This window comes from Balaenoptera acutorostrata, chromosome 11, assembly GCF_949987535.1.
Source record: "Balaenoptera acutorostrata chromosome 11, mBalAcu1.1, whole genome shotgun sequence".
In the NCBI taxonomy this organism is placed as follows: domain Eukaryota; kingdom Metazoa; phylum Chordata; class Mammalia; order Artiodactyla; family Balaenopteridae; genus Balaenoptera; species Balaenoptera acutorostrata.
In genome coordinates this window covers 13927503-13950502 of record NC_080074.1, presented here as the reverse complement: position 1 = coordinate 13950502, position 23000 = coordinate 13927503, and the positions used below count along the sequence as shown (strand labels likewise).

The window sequence follows — 23000 nt, the reverse complement described above, 5'->3', positions numbered from 1 at the left end:
AAGTGCTTTACACAGAGTAACTCGTTTAATCCCCACAAAAACCCTAAGCCTACAACAACCCCATGAAGCTATTCCACTTTAAGGAAGAGGAAAGTAAGGCAGAGAAAGGTAAGGCAGAGAAAGGTTAGGTAATTTGCCTGAGGTCACACAGCTTGTGAGTGGTAGAATCAGGATTCAAACCCAGACCCAGAATCTGTGCTCTTACCCACCAGAACCACCTAAAGCCAGAAGAGTATCGAATCTGGACCTGAACCTGGTTTCAAAGCCCGCATCCTTCTCTCTCAACTTTGTAGTCCGTCTGCCAAACGGAATGTTCTGTACTCAGCTGCCCCTTAAAATGCTTATCCAATGATACAAACAAATTAATCAAACGAGCAGTGGCTTGCATACATCCTGTTAGTTCAAATTAAATTTAAATTAGTTCATTTTAGCCATTAAGAGTGACCCAGGCCCATACGGACAACAGAAATCTGGAAAGGAGTAACTAGGTTATCTGGAGTCCTAAGCAGGCAGAGTGACATAAAGCTCCTCTCTTACGAAGCTCTGAGGTACTAAGTCATTTCAGTAAACATTTAATGAGCACCTACTATGTGCCAGCACTGTGTCAGGTAATGGCAGCATAAAACACACAGCACCAGCCCAGGATGGACATGGAAATGATCAAATTGCCATATAGCCTGATAAGTCTTACCTCTGAAGTCAGAGCAGAGGTGATGTTGGAGGACTGAGGCCAGGTACCTAAATCTGCCCACGTAAACAGCACATGGTTTCAGAGCAGGTGACATTTGAGCTGCATCTTCAATTTCAAGCTTATTTCTTATTTTAAGGCTAATCCAACCCTACCCTGCGCCACCCGCCCCCCCCACCCCGCAAACACACACAAACACACACATCTTTCTTTCCTCCCTCCTTCCTCCTTTGTTTCTTTCTCTCTGCAACTTTTCCCTGAAATACTAGATTTTTTTTCACTGCATGAACCACGCAGTTGACCAACAAGATATTTGGCAGCATTCAATGTTCTTGATTACTCATCCATAATGAAGGGACCGGAGGTAATTGGTCATCTTCAGAAAAAATGCTTTTAGGGTCACAGCCTTGTAGATAACTAAAGTCAATAGATAACTAGTGATGGTGAATGTTAATTCAGCTAAACTATCCCTCTATTGATAGATACAGTCTATTTCTATCAACAAAGAGGAGAACACAGCCCTGGGAAAAGGGATGGGGACAGGGGTAGTGGGAGGTATGTCAGGGAGGTGGGGACCTGGGTTCCTGGGAGCCAAAGAAGAAGGAGCTAGAATAAAGATGTGTGCTGTCACCAATTTTCAGCTGGCCACTCTCCCACCCACAGGATCACACCACACACAGCAAGCTGGCACGGTCATCACACGGCGGGCGGCTTAGCAGAAAGACTGCAGACTCTGACTTGACCCAGACCTCTGTCGCTTCCACTGTAAACGGAACACAGAGCGTCTGCCTTACGGTCACTCCCTGAACCAGAGGGACCTTGCAGAGCACCGAGCAGACACACAGCCCACATTAGCCACGCCTGTTATTAATGAACACAGCCTTCACTATCACAGAACTTCACAGGCTCCCTAGGCAAACACACAGCAGCAATCATCCTATTCCTCCATCCTCCCCATCCTCACCATCGTCATCACCACCGCCGCCACCAAAGCCGCCTACAAGCTTTGGGCGAGTCATTACATCCCTGGGCCTGAGTTTCCACATCTGTGAAGCAAGTTCTCCTGGGCCATGAGGACCAGGTGTGAAATGCAGGGACGGTGAGGCCGGGCCCCACTCACACCAGGAGCTGGCAAGTCATTACATCCCTGGGCCTGAGTTTCCACATCTGTGAAGCAAGTTCTCCTGGACCATGAGGGCCAGATGTGAAATGCAGGGACGGTGAGGCCGGGCCCCGCTCACGCCACGAGCTGGCCTTGGTGAAGAGTCATGGCACTGGCCTCACTGAGTAAACAAACAAGCCTCTTCCACTAAAAATCGGATCCTTTAAACAGAAAACATGCCCACTCACCTCTGTCCTGCAATGGGGAGGCCGCCCCCCAGGAGGGCGCGGAGTTGACCGCCTCTGGCAGCCTTGATTACCTCCTGGAGCTGCCAGAATCTGGCCCCGTAGCACACGCAACCTCACGCCTGAAGCGGCCGGACTCTGGGTTTGGGTTTATTATTTCAGCACTGCCCACAAAAAGCCCTTGGATCGGCGTGAGTGTTTCTTTTATTAACCCCTGGCATAAGCAGTGCACAACAGAGGCACGCCTCCAACAGCTTGAGCTGTCCCAGACTAACGAAGCACCGTGAGGTTCACTGGTCCGGTCTCTTCTGAATGGGGTCAAATGGAGCCCGGCTCCGGCCCCGGGGCCGGGCATCCCTGCGAAGCTCTGATACAGAAGGGCAGCTCTGCAGATGTCCTGACCGAACCATCCAGCAAACCCGGCTCAGCAAGCTCGTCTCCCTCTGGCCTGAGAGGTGACAAGGCATGGCCAAGGAGCACTGGATCAGGAACAGGAAACTCTGCCAGCGATCAGCTACATGGCCGACAATGGGCCTCCACCTGCCTGTCCCAAATGAACCTACCTATGAAACAGAAACAGAATCACCACATAGAGAACAGACTGGTGGTTGCTAAGGTGGAGGGGGCTGGGGGAGGGATGCAGTGGGAGGCTGGGGTGAGCAGATGTGAGCTTTTATACGCAGGATGGATAAACAACAAGGTCCTACTGTATAGCACGGAGAACTATATTCAATGCCCTACGATAAACCATAATGGAAAAGAGCATTTAAAAAAAGAATGTATATACATGTATAACTGAATCACTTTGCTATACAGCAGAAATTAATACAACATTGTAAATCAACTATACTTCAATTAAAAAAAAATTAAAAAAAAAAAAAAACTTGTAGAGCCCCTTCTTCTATTCATACGCACCCTTCACCCTCCTAAGGCTGCATCTCACATCCCTCCTCCTCCCCCTCCCACCAGGCCTAGGATCTGCTTCCTGCGAGGTCTCGCCCCACCCTTCTCATGTCACAAAAATCCAAGTTCAAGTCACCCACTGCACCTCCCTCCTCCTCCACCTCCACTCCTGCCCCATGCCCTCCCCTCTCACCCTCCTACCCTGACATTTCTTCCCCCATCCCTACCCCACTGTGTATTTTTTTCTCTCTCTTCCTCCCCCTTTATGCCGCTCCTCTGGTCCTCTGTGTTCCTGCCTCTGCTCAAGGAACTTAAAGGAGAAAATGGTATATTATTTCCGCAGACTGCACTGTGCCGTCCTACCTTTGTCAAACCCGAAACCTCATCTTTCCTCGCTGATTTGGTCCTTTGTGAGAGTCGATGTGGACACCAAGGATGGGCCACAAGAGGCACGGAGAGTCAGAAGGCCCCAGCCAGCTGGGGTGACGGGCGTACTTCCCATTAAGGACACAGCGCAGACACAGATGAAAAAGCGGGTCTTCCCTGCTCCTAAGATGCCACCATGAAGGTCCTCACACTCAAGGTATCTCCTCTTTCAGGAGCACAGCCGACAGCCGTGGTGAGAAAAGAAGCGCCTCTAATTTGATCTGACCTCAAAACTTTTTCACAGAGGACATGACCCAAACAATAGGGCAGTGGAGATGTAGCAGCTGGAATGGGGCAATGCACTCACTGGCCATTAGTTATGTTTATTATTTTAATGGGTCATAAAATAATTAGAATTTGTCCTGTTTTTACTGGAACTATTTGGGAGAGGAGGGTTGTTCTGAAATAAATTTAATCCTCAGGCAATAAATCCTGAGTAAGCCAATAATGGCTCTGCCCACCATTCACTGGAAAGCATGCCATCAGGTAGCTCTGGGTTCAAATTCCACCTCTGCTACTTACTGGCTGTGAAGCCCTGGGCCAAGAACCAACCCTGTCTGTGCCTCAGGTTCCTTGTCTGTTAACTCAGAATACTAAACCACCTAGAATACCTGTAACTGACCCTAGACACATCTTCACCATCATTACGTGAAACTTCAACATGTCAGACAGTAATCTAAGTGCCTAATGTGGATTAATTCATTAACACAACAACTCTCACTAGGGACTGTTGTGATCGCATTTCACAGATGGACGGAGAAGTCGAGTAACTTGCCCAAGGTCACACAGCTGAGCAGAGGATGCAGACGTCACCCCTAGACAGTCTGGCTCCAGAGCTACACCATTCAATTGCTGCTGTTAGGCCCAGTGGCCAGCAAAGAGTAAACGATTCAACAACTCACTCGCTAGCATTATCATAATAATATTGGCTTTATTTTGATAAACACGATTGCCTCCAGAGGGGTGATTTTATATTGCCTTTTCGAATTAAATTTCCGTCCCAGGGGCACAGAGCCTAGTGTAATCGCTTATGTTTCTGCCTGCTCTCCACTCGCATCCCATTGGAGAGAAAGCCAGGCTCAGGGAACTGCTTGCCTGTGTGCGGCTCGATGGGTCAAGCTGCATTCTCTGGGCCGAAGAGGCTTGGGGGGGGTGTCTCCATTCCAGAATTGTTGGCAAAATCTCTCGGCGGCTGCGGCCAACTGCAGAATGACAGCCATCACCTGCCTCTCCTGACTGGGGAGTGGAGGGAGCAGAAGGCCACGACACACAGAGACAAAAGCTCCCCAGCCTGACGTACACATGCCCACCTCCGACCACTTCCAGGGGCCTGTAGGCTGGACAGAGGCTGCCCTCCCCTGCCTGCCACTCTGGCCCCATCCCGAGCCAGCGTTGACCGGTGCTGAAATCCAAGGTGCCCCAGGCAGCGGCCCCAGCCTTGCCCCCAGAGCTGACCGGCGCCCTCAGCTTGAATCTGGCAGCACAGAGCACTTCCACTGCAGCAGGAGGGAGTTGCTGGACTCTGGTTAATTGAAAGCTTCTCTCGCCAGAGCCTGAGCGCGTTTGTCAGCAGCGAGCGGAGATGGGAAGCCCGGGGGCCACGAGGAACCCCCCTGCCCCACATGCTGACGCCTCCTGCCACCCCACCCGGGGACGGGCTCCACTAGCCAAGTCGTTCTGGCAGGTGAGGTGTGGCCTTCAGTCCCCCTGGGCCCGGGAGCGTGCCTTCAGGATAAACCCAGTGCAGCATCCCGGCCCGGAAACTGCGCCGTCAGGCAATCTCAACCTGAACATCCCAACCTTGGGATCGTAGACAAATGTCATAGAAGAAAACACGGGGGATGGTCAAGAACACGGGCTTTGGAGCACCACAGCTCTGAGCCTGAATCAGCGATCTATTCTCAAGCCATGAGACCTGGGCAAGCTGCACAGCCTCTCGGCCTCAGTTTCTCATCTGTGCAATGGACGCAAGAACCAGGGTAGAACCCCAACCCTGGAGCCATGAGGGATGCAGGGCTGTAACAAACTAGATCCCCTACCATTCCAATCCTTAGACTTCACTAGAAAGCGTGGGCATGCGAAGGTAGTCCATGGAGTCAGAAGCCAGGATAGCAAGCACCTCTGGGAGGGCCAAGGGGGACTCTGGGGTACTGGTAAGGTCCTATTTCTTGATCTGGGAGCTGGTTATACAAGTGGACTCCCCTGCATACCTGCAGTACACGACATGCTTTCTGTACTTCGTTGCTTGTAGAATATATTTACTATAATTCAATTTTTTTAATCTACTAAAAAAACAAAAAAAGCTTTGGCACGGGACGTATAAATCGGCCTTTGTCCTCAGCTCAAAGCGAGAACTCTGGATCTGAACAAGCTGCTTATCTCGCCACATGGGCCCCTTCCCCCCAGGGCTTATTCACAAAGCCATCCCATAATGGTACAGTTGCACCTGCAGGCCGCCCAGTGGACTCAGAGACCATCCTATCCAGTGATGCCAGCCCATCCTCACTGACTTCCACACATGTTCACCGAGCAGCTACTGTGGACCAGGCACGGACCTAGAGGAGAAGGAAACTAAGAACGCTCCTCCTTTCAAAAGGCTTATTTTCAGGCTCCTCCAGATGACCCCTGGGGCCTCCCCACCCCCCAGCCCTCTGGTGTAAACCACCCACAGTCTATGCCAAATAGAAGCCAAGAACCTTTTTAAGACTTTTATTCCCTCCAAGATTTTCTGAGGCATCCAGCACAGCAGGGCTCTGAAGACAGAGAATTGTGTCCACGTTGAGTTCCTTAACCTCTCTGGGCCTCGGTTTTCCCATTTTGAAAATGGGAGTAATGACTACCCCTTAGGGTTCTGTGAGAGTTACATAAGATGAGTCAGTAACATGCTTAGAATAGTGCTTGGCATATAGGAAGCACTCAATGCAGTCTGGCTGCTACTGCTTTTGTGATTTCTGAGAATTCCCAGTGAGTTGTGCCTTTCCCTGCATCCGTCCATGAAATTTATCTGTCTTCCTTTTCCATGAAAACCCACTAACCCAGAGCATCCACAGTGGTCTCCACTGGTCATTTACCTTCTTAGCCCTCTCAGGAAGGGGAACCAAATAAGGAAGAGAGAGACTAAAAGAGAAGACAGATGGCGAGAGGGAGGGAAGGTGAGGGAGGGAGAGAAGGGAGGAAGAAAACTCACTTTCCCTGTAAAGCCACTTCATCTGTGGCTTTGGCTCCTCCCAACATGTCCACTGTCCAATACAGTAGCCATAACCACAGGTGGCTACCGAACCCTTGAATTGTGCTATAAATATAAAATATATACCAGCTTTCAAAGACTTAGCATGAAATAAAGAATTAAAATATCTCAAGAATTTTTTAATATATTTTGGTTATAATGACCTATTATTATTAAAATTAACTTCGCCTATTTCTTTTTACCTTTTTTTTTTCACGTGGCTATTGGGAATTTTTAAATTCCATGTGTGGCCTATAGTATATTTCTATTGGGCAGCTCTGTTCTAGCTTATCAAGGTGTCTTCCTACACAAAGGCAGTTCCCTCTTTCAAAGGAATTTTCATCCCAGTTCTTAAAATAAGCGTTTCCTCTCGATATGTAGATACCTTTTAGACCAAATTCCATGGATGTAGAAGCTAAACCTGGGAGTGATGAAGTGACCTGCAGAGGCTGACAAACTGTGGGGCGAGAATTCGACTCCGGGTCTAGCTCAATGCTGAGCTGAGCTCTTTCCAAGGCTGGATACGAATTCACCCCCATCTCCAAATCTGCTCCCTGAGATCGTGGTCTCTCCATGCCGTCACCCCAGAAAAGAATAAACAACTAACATTCAGTTACTTGCCACCAGTGGGTGGCTGTGTTTTAAACGGTAAGATTGTTTGGTACCTTGAGGGGGGGACATGGCTTAACCAGGGTGTCGGTGAGCGCTTGCAGAGGTAAGATCAGGATGTATGATATTCCCATGCCTTTGATACCCGGCCCTAAATGTCATCTCCAGTCTCAGCTCTTTCTTACACAGGATACGCTCAAGGAACCCGGGATACTTCAGAGCTTTAATTGTTACAGGAGGGGTCACCTTGGGCCAGGTGTGCCTCACGTGAACTAAGAGTGAATCCTCTCCATACCCCATGAGACCTGGATTCTTTATGCCCATTTTACAGATGAGCAAACACACTCCCAGGAAGGCTCCATGATTTGCCCAGTCGGCCAGCTAGGAAGTGAAAGAACTGGAATTCAATCCCAGTTCCTGTTAACAACTACGAATCCTCCCTTCATTTCACACTTCCCAGCCTTTGCTCCTGTGGTCTCCTGTGCTAGAATCCCCTCTTCCCCCAGCGAGGTCTGGCTCAGACCACCTTTTCCGTAAAGTCTAAACTGTTCTCTCCCTCTTTCGTAAAACTAATCACTCCGTCCTTTGGTCACGGGGTATCCCGTACTTTTCACAGTGTTAGAATTCACTGCTTACATGTCTACTACCTCCATGACAGCGTGAGCGTCTTCAGAGGAGAAGCCAGGCCTTGTCCATATGTACAGTGTCAGTTCCTGGCACAGTATCAGGTACACAGGAATTACTAAATAAATACCTGTTGATTGAATGAAATAATCAACCAACCCATCTTGACACCCTGGTTTTTGTTCTGAGTCCCTTTTACCAACCAGCTTCCCTTTCCTGCATTCCCATGTTCCTCCCCACGGGCGGCTTCTCCACCAATCTGTTTGCATGGAGAGAGGCCAAATGCATCGCTTTCGACTGCAGCTTGGTAACACCGATTGTCACCTCTCCACTTTTATTAATTGCTGGGTTAACCAAGCACTCCAAATTGTGCCCACCCACGCTAACGTGAAAGCATTTCTGGATGGCCAAGAAAACAAGGTGTAAGCTGAAGCAAAAGGTATAATCTCACAGCCTTTTGGATCTTGCACAACTGCCATATATTTCAGAACCTTTGGGTCTAAGTCAGATTGGATGGAAGAATAATAGTCTTGATCAAAATCTCAGCTTCTACACAGCAAATAGGTATCAGAGTGAATTTAGGGACTTCCCTGGTGGTCCAGTGGTTAAGACTCTGTGCTTCCAATGCAGGGGCCACAGGTTCGATCCCTGGTTGGGGAACTAAGACTCTGCATGCCGCACAGTGTGGCCAAAAAAGAAGAGTGAACTTTGATGTACTTCCTCATCTGAGCCCTGTCACCGTCCTATGAGATATCTCTTATTATGCCAGCTTTCAGATAAGGAAACTGAGGCTCAACTGAGAAATATACTACACACTTGCCCAGGGTCACCCAGCTGCATGAGATGGAGCTAAGATCCAGACTCACTCCTCTTCACTGCAAGAGTCATGCCAAGTCCCCGCCACCCAGGACCCGACGGTCACACTCCTGCCTCTTCCTTGTGGCCTGGCTCACCATCCCAGACCTACCAGCCATATTCCGGTCACTTCAGTGAAGCAGGCTGCCCTCACACAATTGATGTTTTCCTTCCTCCACCAAAGTTTTACCTAACCTTCCAGACATCACAGCCTAAGATGTTTCCATCTGAACCTTCGGCAAGATCTTGCTTTCCAATCCTGAAACGATTTTCATAGGAACGTTTTTGTTCCCTCTTAGGACACAGGTATTGGAAGCAGGTACCTCCCTGTCCCTCACTTATGCCCACAAAAATACGTACCATTTTGTGGGCAGTAAACAAAGAAGCAGAAGGACGGAAGGAAGAGGGAAAGATTTATTATACATGTGAATGTACTTTTTAGGTTTCTGCTTGCAAAGATTGGATACTAGCCTTCCAAATTGTCCCCTTCTACTTTATAAGTAGCTTTTTTTTTTTTTACATTCAATTAAGATGCCACAGAGGCCACTCGGCCGACTTGTGATGACATTCCCTGACAGGCTCCCATATGGAGAGTCTAACGTTCCAGATGCCTTCCGTGTACCAGGTTTCCAGAAGCATAGTTACCAGCCCCCTGGGGCCAGAAAAGGAGTTCCGCACACGAGACGCACCACATGGCTTATGTCCAGCTCAACAAGCAAACTGCTCAAAGCCTCCAACAGCCCAGGAGCCCCCAGGGGGTCCCTGCGCAACGTCGGCAGGTGAAGTCACCTCCGGCTCTCGGCTCTCGAATGAGCAGGCGGAGAATTGGAAGGGAAGGTGAGCGTCTGTGTGGGAAGGCTGACCTAAGCCTCACTACAAAGAGAGGAATTTGAGAAACGGAAGGTCAAACAATTAGAATTACCAAATCTCCCAAACGTGTGTAATAAACTGACCCCTTTAAAGGGGAGAAGAGAGCTGGTTAAAAAGCGCAGGTCTTACTTTTTGAAACTGCGTTTCCCTTGCAAATGAGCTCAGCTAAGGATCACAACAAGGTTTTGTTTTGTTATTTATCCTAAAAATATAAGCCCCCAATTTAAAAAGTATTGTTGAAAGAACAGCTTCCTGGGAATTCCCTGCTGGTCCTAGGACTCTGTGCTTTCACTGCTGGGGCTTGGGTTCAATCCCCGGTCAGGGTTAACTAAGATCCCACAAGCCACGCCAAGTGGCCAAAAAAAATTTTTTTTTAAGTACTGAAAGGAAATAGCAGCTTCCTCTCTCAGAACATACAGATTGCAGACCCATGGATCCCATTTTGAGAAAGACTCATCTACAGTGTTAATTTCACGCAGTTCAGCCTGGACTGTTCGGGAAACAAGTCACAGCACATCGTTACAAAGGGTTAAAAGGCAGTGGGTGAAATCGGGGGCTGAAATTGGGGGTCGCGCTCCTGTGCGTGGACAGGACAACACTGACCTCTGGGGCCTGTTCTCCAGGACACTAAGGTGACGCTGCAAAAGCCCTCAGGGCCGTAACAACCAGGACAGACACGGATGGACCTGGAGCAAAGTCCTCCCCAGCCTCCTTTCTGCACCAGCAACACCGCCTCTGTCCTTTGATACTCCTTGTCCTTCTGCATCAAGACAAGGGCCAGTGACCTAGTGCACATGAGCCTGTGTCTAAAGCTGGCCCAGCTTCTATCCAGATCTGCCACGCCGCTAGCACCCCTGCCCCCAGCAGTCAGAAAGGGCGCAGGGGACTTCCTAGCAGGGGACATGGTTAAAGGGTAGGAAAAACACCCAGGATGAAATTCCACAAGGAAAGCAGGGGTTCTCTTGTTAAACAGCAACGCTGACCCTTGTCATATAAAGTAACTAACGAGGGATAAATAAAGCACTTTGCAAATCCAAGTTCCATACATTTCACAGAGCAATAAAATGCACTTAGCTACCTCACTCCAGCATCGCTAGTATATTCCTGAGATTTGATCTTGTGCCAACATGTGTACATTCCCTGCTTACAGAACTGAGCCGAAATTTTGATTTTCTTCCACCCTTCTCCTGCTTTCTCTGCTAGGATTATCTTGAACTCCAGGAGCCCAAAATTATGGGGATTTCAGCAGACGGATCAAGCACTCTTTTTAATTTTATCGCTCCATAATCCAATTTTCTTCACGTTGGACCACAAATCGCTCGGCTTCTTCACAAATCCCCAGGGGCCGTGAGACGTGACATACAGCTGGACGAATTATGTGGAAAATGGGAACACTTGTCACTTTAGGCCCCGGTTTCCGAATCAATAACTCAAGAAGGTCGGGTTGGAACTTCTCTAAAGACCTCCTTGGCCGCCAACACTGGAGGGGCCTATGCAGCGGGAAGTTATCTTTATGTTTCAGCCTCAGCAACTTAAGAGCCTTTCCCTGCGATATGATGGCAGCAGCAACGCATAAACCTGCAAGGCCAGCAGCATGAGGGCAGGGCCCCTCCAGAGCCAGGCCGATGCTTGGCTACCACTCTGTAACCACCCTGTGCAGCAGGTTTTATTATCTCCGCTGTAGCACTGAGAAAACGAAGATTCAATGAGCGTTGAGTAGCCCGCCCAGGATCACAGAGATTGTAAGCAACAGAGACCCGGAATCAGCCATTTCTCCACGCCTCCCATCGCTGTCGCCCTAGCCAAGCCGGCCTCTTCGCCTGCCTGAAATGAAGCCCCTCCTACATGGCACCCCTGCCTCCACCTTTTTTTTTTTTTTTTAATTTATTTTATTTTATTTATTTATTTTTGGCTGTGTTGTGTCTTCGTTTCTGTGTGAGGGCTTTCTCTAGTTGCGGCAAGCGGGGGCCACTCTTCATTGCGATGTGCGGGCCTCTCACTATCGCGGCCTCTCTTGTTGCGGAGCACAGGCTCCAGACGCGCAGGCTCAGTAGTTGTGGCTCACGGGCCCAGTTGCTCTGCGGCATGTGGGATCCTCCCAGACCAGGGCTCGAACCCGTGTGCCCTGCACTGGCAGGCAGACTCTCAACCACTGCGCCACCAGGGAAGCCCAACCTGCCTCCACCTTTGCTCCCGATGGGCAATCTTCAACATAGGGGTAGTCCCCGTGCCCCTGATAAATGAGCAACTCACGCCATTGCTCCGATGGCCCCGGCCCACGAGGGCCTGAACCACTGGGCCCCGTTCCTCTCTGACCTCATCCCCCACTACTTTCCTCCCTGCTCCCTCCCTTCCAGTCACGGGACAGCCTTGTGGCCTCTCAATTAGCAACTGAGAAGTGGCCTCAGGGCCACTTACCTTACCTCAGCCTCAGCTCTTTCCCCAGACGGCTCCATATGACTCATTTTTTCACCTTCTCAGGTGTTTGATAAAATCACCTTCCCTGAGAATCCCTCTGTGACCAACTTAAACCTGCAAACTCTTACCACCATACACACACACACACACACACGCACACACGCACACACGCTACCCTCCCTCAGCTAGAATATAAGCTCCCTGAGGACAAGAATTTCTATCACTCAGTTTCTGAAATAGACCCACTGCGCTGAGAGCAGTGCCTCACACACAGTAGGATTCAGTAAATATCTGTAAGATGAATCCAAAAAAAAAATTAAGATTTGAACACAGGTCTGCCACAGGGTGATCTCTGCTCACAACACCACCTCTCTCTCCCCCCAGCCAGAGCGTTAAGCCCCACGAGGGTGGGAACTGAGCCCACAGAATGGGCCTCGGTCCACACAGGTTTCCTCCCATGGACTAGTCATTACTGAGCCTTCCCTCCAGGCTGTGGGGATGCATCATTTTAAAGAAAGCACTTGTATATCTGCAAAGAACACGGGCCTGGGTCACTGTACGCAGGACCTCTCTCCTCTGCTGGCCTTAAAGAGCGTGTTTTTCACATACGATGCTCAGGGTGACCCTGCCCAGGAGAAGCTGCCCTCGTATCTACCCCCGCATCTTTTCTGAGACCCCAGCACACTGTGTCAGCCCCGCAGAGGGCCTTGGAAGGCCGGGGCCACGTCCAAGCGACTGTGAGTTTGGCTGGAGCGTCACAACAATGCGAGGGACCAATCAGTGGGAGCCGAGCAGGACCAGATGCAGGAGGCCCTCAAAGGCCAGATGCCACCGCCCCACAGAGCAGCCAGATTCTCCAGGTCACCGCTTACACTGCTGGGGGGCCGCTGATCTGCCTGCCCAGGGAAGGGAGGCCTCCCCCTCCCGCAAGTCACCATCTTGGTGGCACACACGCGCCAACTCCGAAAGCCAAGCCTCCAAGGGACAGTGACAGGAGCGTCTCCAGGTTTCCCGACAACTCAAATCCACCTCCTTCCTGGCTCTGAAGCCCAAGCTCCCTGCACTTCTCAGGTGCATGCCCAGTGTAAAGGTATGCTGAGTCACCCGAGCCTGTGATCGTACCAACAGCACGTGCATCGGGGAGACTTTCCACCAGAAAAGTTCTTTTAATAAAAGAACAGGTAAGCGTCTGGGAGCACTAGGAATACTAACTGGAATGTGTGTATGATGAGCGGGGCAGTTTGCTAATGACAACTCCTTTCACACCAATGCCCTGATTAAGCACTACTATCCCCCTTTCACCCACACAGAAACTGAGGCTCAGGTGATACAAAGTCACCCACTCCAGCCAGGCAGTGGCAGAAGTTGCTTTCAAATCCCATGTATACGGCACAGGAGGTGTGTTTCACAAGTGACACTGCCTTTCATAGAGCTGAACAGAATCTATCCTTTTTTAACTTGCTGAAAATATAATTAAGTTGCCACTAAGCCACTTTATCACAAGCTGGTATCCTAGGTGACCCCCTGCAGAAGGCAGGGGGCAGCTGAAACCCCAGACTGGAGCCCAGGAGCACCGTGGGAGGCAGATGCCCTTCTCTTAGATGGCAAGTGGCACGGTGGAGGGAACAGGGCCTTGAAGTCCTGAGCTCCCAGGGCAAATCAATCCCTCTAGACCTCGGTCTGTTCACCTATGAAATGGGACTGTTTGCCCATCACCTGGTTGTGGGAAGGACCTTGTGGTTTTGATGAAGCATTAAAAGGCCTGTTAATGTGCTCTGTGGCCTGTAAAAAGCTATTAAAACAAAGTTATAACTATGATGAAATCTAGTGAGTGATGCCTATTAAGAGGCTGAGCTTTTGGCATAAGCAGTTCAGCTACCCTCTGGGGGTGAGCGTGAGTTCACCGGAGCTACAACTTCCTCCTGCTCAAGCCTGGTCTATCCAAACATCATTAAAAGACACAAATGCAGCCCTTACAAGGACCTTTCAAGAGACATCAAACCCAGAGAGTGTAGCCCTGAATTACAAACTCCCCCTTCAGTCTCTCAGGTAAGGAAGTAGCCAAGGTGAGTTCCAGGCTGCATCCCTCTTCTCGGATCCAGAGGACGCTGGCCTGGGGCAGTCCTGTCCCTGGTGCTCAGCAAGGACACATGGACCCAGTACATTACTACTTCTCCCTTTCCTTCTGCTTCACCTCTGAGGTGGGTCATTCTGCAGGCAATCCCTCTTTTTTTTTTAATTCTTTATCAAATTATTTTCCCATTTAGGTTATTAGAGAATACTGAGTAGAGTTCCCTGTGCTACACATTAGGTCTTTGTTGTTGTTGTTGTTTTTTAATAAATTTATTTATTTATTTTTGGGTGCGTTGGGTCTTCGTTGCTATGCGTGGGCTCTCTCTGGTTGCGGTGCGCGGGCTTCTCATTGCAGTGGCTTCTCTTGCTGCAGAGCACAGGCTCTAGGAGCACAGGATTCAGCAGTTGTGGCACGCGGGCTCAGTAGTTGTGGCTCACAGGCTCCAGAGCACAGGCTCAGTAGTTGTGGCGCACGGGCTTAGTTGCTCCGCGGCATGTGGGATCTTCCTGGACCAGGGCTCAAACCTGCATCCCGTGCATTGGCAAGCGGATTCTTAACCACTGCGACACCAGGGAAGTCCAGGTCCTTGTTGTTTATCTAAATACAGTAGCGTGTACATGTCAATCCCAATAGGAGGCAATCCCTCTTACACCATGTTCCTCAAACTTGAGTGACCAGCAGCCACCTGTATGGAAAAGAAGTTGGCAAGGAACTCTATTTTGGCTTAAATCGTTTTTATTCCAGTATTATATAAACAGTAAAATATAAAATATTAAAATAAAAAAAAATTTTAATAGTATTTATTGAGTGCTAAGTGCCAGGCACTGTGCAGGATACAGCGCTGAGGACAGTGACAAAAAGACACGCCCTGGGCTTCCCTGGTGGCACAGTGGTTGAGAATCTGCCTGCCAATGCAGGGGACAGGGGTTCGAGCCCTGGTCTGGGAGGATCCCACATGCCGCGGAGCAACTGGGCCCGTGAGCCACAATTACTGAGCCTGCGCGTCTGGAGCCTGTGCTCCGCAACAAGAGGGGCCGCGATAGTGAGCGGCCCCCGCTTGCCGCAACTAGAGAAAGCCCTCGCACAGAAACAAAGACCCAACACAGCCATAAATAAATAAATTAAAAAAAAAAAATTAGAGTTCCCTATTCAATAAACAATGGCATTGTAGATTTGAATAAATTAAAATTATAAAAAAAAAAGACACGCCCTGCCCTCAAGAAGCTTCCAGTCCAGCAATCAGCCAAAGAAAGAAATGAACCCAAACATCCTACATAAGCCATGGAAATCAACTTGGGAACACCTCAAAGGTCTTTAAAAACACAGAAGGCAAGTTTCTACGTGGGCAAGGTGGTGAGAGAGGGCTGAGGAAACGGTACCTAAACTGAGAGCAAGATGAGAGCAGGAATTATCCAGGACTGGGGGTGGCAGTGGGGGGCAGGGGTGGTGAAGGAAAACAGAATTCCAAGCCAATAGAAGAGAGAGCATGAGCATCCAATGAGGGACACGGGCCCAGAACTGGCGACTCTAAAACAGCCTCGAAGCCAAAGTGCCTTCACAAGGTGCCTTGTTGTGGTTCAGTTCAACACTAAACAAGTTTAAACTGACTTAAAGTGACAGTAGATGCTAAGCCTAAACCATCACTCTCCCGAGACAGTACGGCTGGCTCTGCTCAGATCAGCCGGGTTCTTCTGACATTGGTGCCCCCATCCTCGTGCCTTCCTGAGGTTGGAAACACCGTGGAACCACCCGGGTGCTCCCTTCGCACAATCAGCCTCCTCCGTCCTTCCTTCCTGAGCTTTCCTCAGCTCAGGAGGGACCACTTGGTGCCCAAGCAACGACTCATTGGTGCCCATCCAGCGGTATTTGGTTATTCGTAGTCACGCAGATGACCCAGAGAATGCTTGCGTTAATTTGAGATAACATCAAAGTGTCAATTTTTTAAAATGTCAATGAAAGCCCAACATTTAATTTTAAAAAGTGACTCAGAGGGCTTCCCTGGTGGCGCAGTCGTTGAGAATCTGCCTGCCAATGCAGGGGACACGGGTTCGAGCCCTGGTCTGGGAAGATCCCACATGCCGCGGAGCAACTGGGCCCGTGAGCCACAATTACTGAGCCTGCGCGTCTGGAGCCTGTGCTCCGCAACAGGAGAGGCCGCGATAGTGAGAGGCCCGCGCACCGCGATGAAGAGTGGCCCCCGCTTGCCACAACTAGAGAAAGCCCTCACACAGAAACGAAGACCCAACACAGCCATAAATAAATAAAATTAAAAAAAAAAAAAAAAGTGACTCAGAGAACACCTGCAAGCCCATGAAGAAACACTGTTTGAGAAACAATTCCTAGTGAGTCTTCTTCCCTTCCATTTTGTCAAAATCTTCGACAACCTCCAAAAAACCCCTCCCTGCTGCATTTTCAACTGCCTCTCCATGGCCCTTCCAATCCAGGAAATGCTGTGCATTTGGTGGGTCAATGTAAGAAGAATGTTTGTATATCATGGATGGGGGTGAGAAAGTGGCCAACACTGGAGGCCCTCCTACCTGTAAAGCACCTTCAAATATATCCTCACGCGAGGCCCACAACCACCTTGGAAAATATTTCACCTGTTTTAGAGGTGAAAAAACCAGCAGTGTTTTTAGCAGATTAAAGTCAGACACACACTTAGTCAAGGGCCCGATTTATTTTTTCTTTTTCTATTTGTTTTTCTTTTTTTCTTTTTTTTGGCCACGCCATGTAGCTTGCAGGATCATAGTTCCCCAACCAGGGCTTGAACCTGGGCCCTCAGCAGTGAAAGCATGCAGTCCTAACCTAACCACTGGTCTGCCAGGGAAGTCCCTCCTCTTTTTTTTTTTTTTTTAAATTTTAGTTAGTTAACAATGTTATATTAGTTTCAGGTGTACAGCAAAGTGACTCAGTTATATATGTATATTCTTTTTCAGAATCATTTCCCTTATAGATTATTACAAGATATTCAGTACACTTCTCTGTGCTATACAGTAGGTCCTTGTTGTTTATCTATTTTATATACATAGGGTGTATATGTTAATCCCAAACTCCTGATTTATCCCTCCCCCCATGTCCTCTTTGGTAACCATAAGCTTGTTTTCTCTGTCTGTGAGTCTCTTTCTGTTTTGTAAATCAGTTTATTTGTATCATTTTTTTAGGGTCCACATATAAGTGATATCATATGCTATTTGTCTTTCTCTGTCTGGCTTACTTCACTTAGTATGATATTGTCTATGTCCATCCATGTAACTGCAAATGGCATCATTTCATTCTTTTTTATGGCTAAGTAGTATTCCACTGTATATATGTACCACATCTTCTTTATGCATTCATCTGTCGATAGACACTTAGGTTGCTTCCATGTCTTGGCTCTTGTAAATAGTGCTGCTATGAACACTGGGGTGCATGTATCCTTTCAAATTATAGTTTTCTCTGGATATATGCAAGGGCCTGATTTAAATCGAGGTATTGCCTGACCCTAAAGCTTGAGCTTCATGCAGGACCCCACCTCATTCCCAAAGAAAATCCTACCTTTTGAAGAACTGGGTGCAGTGAAATGACAGGAGCCTCTAAAACTCTCCCAGAGCTCCTCTGCAAAGCGCCATGGTTCTTTTTTTAATTACATAAGCCTTTCCTCAAGCCCCTTCATTCAATATAAATGAAAACGATTCTTATTCAATCTTCTCCTCTTTCTGTTTTAATGGTCAGGTTTGCAGGTGTAGCTTTCTGACAGTTCTCATGGCAAAGGCCCAGGAAGGCAGCTCCCTCCGGGACTAGGCAGACTTGTGCACCGACCAGCACTCCCCAGCACCATTCGTGACATCCTTCTCAATGGCAGAAAAGAAAACGTATGCTTTGGAGTCCATCCATTCATAACTTTGAGATTTTGGAGCTGGAATAATACATCTTTGGAAACTCTGCAAAATGGCTACCATAAATAAACTTTTTTTTTTTCTTGGTCCCTTGTGAAGTTCTAGCAGAGGCGGAAGTCAGACTCTCTTCAGGTGGGGCCTCTGTTCAATTAACTTATGCCAACGCCACTGACGGAAAACATTCGAGGTGGGGAGGTGGGCTCTGGGGGTCCCCAGGTGCTCACCCAACACTCACAGAGGGACCGACATAAAATGCCAGCATCACAGACAGGTTCCAGCTGCTAGTTTCTCCAGAAGAGGATGGGATCATTTGAACCAGACCTTGAGTGCAGAATGGTCTTGAGTGACCAGAAGATGCGGGAGGAGAGAAGTATATTCATTTCTTGGGTACCTACTGAGTGCTCAATGTGGACAAGGTACTAAGCTTAGGACCAGAAATACAGTGCAGTCCAGGAAAACAGACGCGGTCCCTGCCCTGGTGAAGTATGCAACCTCACGGGATAAACACATAGGCAAACAAACTACCCGCCATGTCAGTGCTGAGAGGAAAGCCCCCGACCAGGTCCTCAGGGCAGGGGGGAGAACAATGGTGGTCAGCCCTGCACAGAGAAGGGGATGGGGGACTAGGGGCCCATGAGTGCCTGCTGGGTACCAGCACAGAGACAGTACAGCTTAAGTTCGTGAAGAGCATGCATGAGTCTGGGGGTTCAAATCCTAGTTTCCCCCACTAACTAGCCCTGTAATCTGGGCAAGTTATAAACTCCATGTTGTAAAGTGGGGATCATCATCATGTTTATCCCATAAGGTTTTTTGGTGAGAACTTAAAATGTCAAATGAATCCATTCATACAGAGGTTTAAAAGAGTGCACATAGTTGGTGGTTAAAAAAAAATTCTAGCTCCTGTTTTTTTTTTTTTTTTGAAATTAACCTGTACAACTCTAGGATGTGGATTTCTTTTTATATTTAAGTATAGCTGATTTACAATGTTGTGTTAGTTTCAGGTGTAGACAAAGTGATTCCTTTATACATACATATATGTATTCTTTTTCATTATAGGTTATACCAAGATATTGAATATAGTTCCCTGTGCTATACAGTAGGTCCTTGTTGTTTATCTATTTTATATATAGCAGCATGTATCTCTTAATCCTAAATCCCTAATTTATCTCTCCCCCCGCCTTTCCCATTTGGTAACCCTAAGTTTGTTTTCTGTGTCTGTGACTGTTTCTGTTTTGTAAATAAGTTCATTTGTATCATTTTTTTAGACTCCACATATAAGTGATATCATATGATATTTGCTTTCTCTGTCTGACTTACTTCACTTATTAATCTCTAGGTCCAACCATGTTGCTGCAGATGGCATTATTTCATTCTTTTCTATGGCTGAGTAATATTTCTAGGATGTGGATTTTATCCCTATTTCACAGGTGAAGAAACTGAGGCTCAGAAAGCTGTTAAGGAACTTCACCAAAATCTCACAGGTAAATGTTGGAGCCGGGATTCAGATTTGGGTCAAGAGTCTTCAGTAAATAGTTTCAAAAACCTTAAGATTTGGATTACCAGAGGCTACTTCAGGTTTATCTTATATCTGCACAATTCCTAGGACTATTCAAAAGGATCATTATCTTGGTAATAAGCCAGCCTTATTAGGCAACAATTCCTCAAGTTCTTTAGGACAGAGTAGGTCCCAATTCCTTTTGTTGTGCTGCCTCAATGTCCCTAAAGGGACAAGCATTGGAAAATCTGGAACGAAAGAGGTGAAGAGAATGCAGAGACTCAAATTTTCATAGCTTTATTGGTCAGAGCAGCTCAGAAGGTCCACGGCCAGTGTCTCCCTCACCCAACAGGTCAGAACAATAAACATTTACAACAGAGCATCTACCATGTTCCAGAAGCTATAAGCTGTAAACTCACGTCTCCTCTGCTCGCAAGCCACTTGCACCTCCCTTGTCTAGTTCAGACTCCTCATCTGAGACTCATTCCAGAGTTTACCACTTCCAGAAGGTGTTAACCTTTCTAGATTATATCAAGGGCACCCGCTCTGTGCTCTCCCAAATACTTATATTTCCTATATCTCCACCACTGACCTTGCCTGTTTCCTAAGAGTCAGCTCAGGAATCTGTCTCCCCTACCAGGCTATGACTTCCATTCGGACATGGATGACGCCATTATTCGTTTTTAAGATATTTATTCATATTTTCCTTGAGCAGACATCTTTTGAGCACCTACTCTGTGCCAAGCCTCATGCTATGTGCTGGTGATAGAGAAATTAATGGAGAGGATGTCAATCTAACAGGAGAGCCAGGTGCAGGGAGCGGAATGGCACTCTGATGTCACTGCTTGGCTTTAGCAAATAACCTCCCCTCTCTGGCTTGGTTACTTTATCTGGAAAATGGAATTAACATTAGTTATCTATTACGGTCTCTTGAGATGATGATGAGGATTACATGAGATCATGCCTATAAAATGCTGAGCAAGCAGATCCCTGGCACTCAGTAGGTAAGCCAAATCCATGCTGGATAATTCTTTGTGATGAGAATTGTAAATGTTGGCTATTATCAAACGGGGGTGTTGCTTTCTGATACCAACGTAGCTTTGAGTCTTTATTTTTTGGTAGCAAGGTCATTAGATATTTAATGGGAAATTGGCATAATGTGTTGCCTCTGATGAGAAATCAATTTTGAAACATCACATATTTTAAACTCAGAAACCTAGTCAATGCCTCTCTATTCTAAACTTTGATAACATCATCTAAAAACACCTTTTCAAAAGCCCACCCCCTCATGAGGCTTTCTCTGATCACTCACCCAGAAGACTCTCCCTCCTTTTTTTTTTTTTTTCAATTGAAGTATAGTTGATTTACAATGTTGTATTAGTTTCTGGTGTATAGCAGAGTGCTTCAGTTATACTGAATCAGATTCTTTTCCATTATAGGTTATTCCAAGATACTGAATGTAGTTCCCTGTGCTAAACAGTAGGACCTTGTTGTTTATCTATTTTATAAATAGTAGTTTGTATCTGCTAATTCCAAACTCCTATTTTATCCCTCTCTCTCCCTTTCCCCTTTGGTAACCACAAGTTTGTTTTCCGTGTCTGTGGGTCTGTTTCTGTTTTGTAAATAAGTTCCTTTGTATCATTTTTTTAGACTCCACATGTAAGTGATATCATATGATATTTGTCTTTCTCTGTCTCACTTTCTTCCCTTAGTATGGTAATCTCTAGGTTCCATACTAAAAGATTGCTACAAATCTACATGTCGCTACAAATGGCATTATTTTGTTCTTTTTTATGGCTGACTAATATTCCATTGTGTGTGTGTATGTGTGTATATATATATACACATATATATATGCATATATATATTACATCTTCTTTATCCATTCATCTGTCAATGGACACTTAGGTTGCTTCCATGTCTTGGCTATTGTAAACAGTGCTGCTGTGAACATTGGGGTGCATGTATCTTTCCGAATTAGCAGAAGACTCTCCCTACTTAAACTCCCCTTACTGAGTCCTTTATTCGGGCACTTTAGCACTTTCTCTACCTTGTACGAGTCAATGAGCTTATCCTGGCCCTCCCGCCACCATCACCAAACTCCAGGACTTCTTTCAAACAGGATCCACATCACACAGGAGTCATATCACATCCCACTATATCAGCCACCTGCTGCATAATCATGCCGCGTAACACGCCATCCCTGAAAGCAGTGTCTTGAGGCAACAATCATTCATTTTCACTGATGCATCTACAGGTCAGCTGGGACTTGGCTGATTGAGGGTGGGCTTGATTTCTCACTGAAGACTCTCGGGTTGGCTGAGCAACTCTGTTCCAAGTGTCTCCCATCCTGCTTCTCCTTGGACTACCAGGGTATGCTGTTCTTGCAGCAAAAGCAAAGAGGCAGGAAAAAGAAAAGGAGAAACACTCAAGGTCTTCTAAGGCCTAGGCTCAGATCTAGCACACCGCCACCTCTGCTTTATCCTTCAGGTCAAAGTAAGCCACACAATTAAGCCCAAAGTCAAAAGTTGCAGAAATATACTATGATCTTTGGCTAGGAATTCAGAAAGGTGTGAAGAATTGGGGTCATCAATACACGTAGCGAATCACATCCACCACCCAGGTGCCTCATACATATAAAATAATCTTCAGGCACTGAATGAATGAATAAATGAATGAATGAATACTGAGTAAATTTCAGAGCCTTGTCAAGACATGAGAATTTACCAGCAGCCACTGTGAGTCCTAAATCTGGTACATCTGTACCACTCTCCCTAAATATTAGTTTGTGGTGGGTCCCTAGACTCCACTGTACTTTAGCTGGAGAGGTGGAATTTCAAAAACTTGCAGGTACACATTGTTATTTTTTTATGGCTCTCTGATTACGAAGTGAATCGATATATCTATTCACACTTGGGAGCCCATATGTGCACACACATCACACCCTCTCAGTAAAAGAAGAAAAACGTGACACTGTTTTGCATATGTGGGGTGAGGGAGGGGATGAAGAGAGAGAAGGTGAAAAGGTGACTCTGAATCAAACCCACAGTGGTTAATTTCCATTTAACTACCTAGCTGAGACTAGAGGTTCAGCAGAAGCACATTAAAGTCCGTGAACTTATGAAATGATGCATTATTGAAGCCACAGCAGGGGAAAGGGCTCGGTTTAGGAGACATAAAAGAACACAAGCCTGCACAAGTGTCGTTTTCCATTACAAGGTAACGGCTAAAAAAAAAAAAAAAAAAAAAACAACACATCTTAATTGAGAAAGAAGACACCTGCTCCAAGAGGCGAGGCAAAATAAAATTAACCCTCGGCTCTCTAGTCCCCCTGCCCCAGAAAAGCCCACAGTTCCCTCCTGGAGCTCAAGCCAAGGAACGAGTCTTAGGTGAGTCTATGTCTCCCTCTGGATCCCACTGACACCAGCTACAAGCCACAATTTGCTCATTCACTCAACAAATATTTACTGAGAGTCTTCAATGTGCAATAAGGGGGCAGAAACCTCTGAGGTCATCAGCTTATATTCAAGAAAATTGCACAGCATATTAACAAAGGGTGAGGACATAGGAAAAATCAGAGCAGAGTGAGG

General features: G+C 47.2%; 1 protein-coding gene across 3 annotated transcripts in view; it reads right to left on the bottom strand.

Moving 5' to 3' along the window:
• The window catches only part of LARGE1 (LARGE xylosyl- and glucuronyltransferase 1), a 604481-nt gene that overhangs the window by 556246 nt on the left and 25235 nt on the right, over positions 1-23000 (bottom strand). The window contains exon 1 of one of the 3 annotated variants that reach the window (XM_057556598.1): positions 2039-2176. The exons of the other annotated variants lie outside the window; for them this stretch is intronic. The gene's annotated coding sequence lies outside the window, so the exon portion shown is untranslated. Of the gene's footprint in view, positions 1-2038; positions 2177-23000 lie in introns of those variants that run through there. 3 annotated transcript variants of the gene reach the window in all.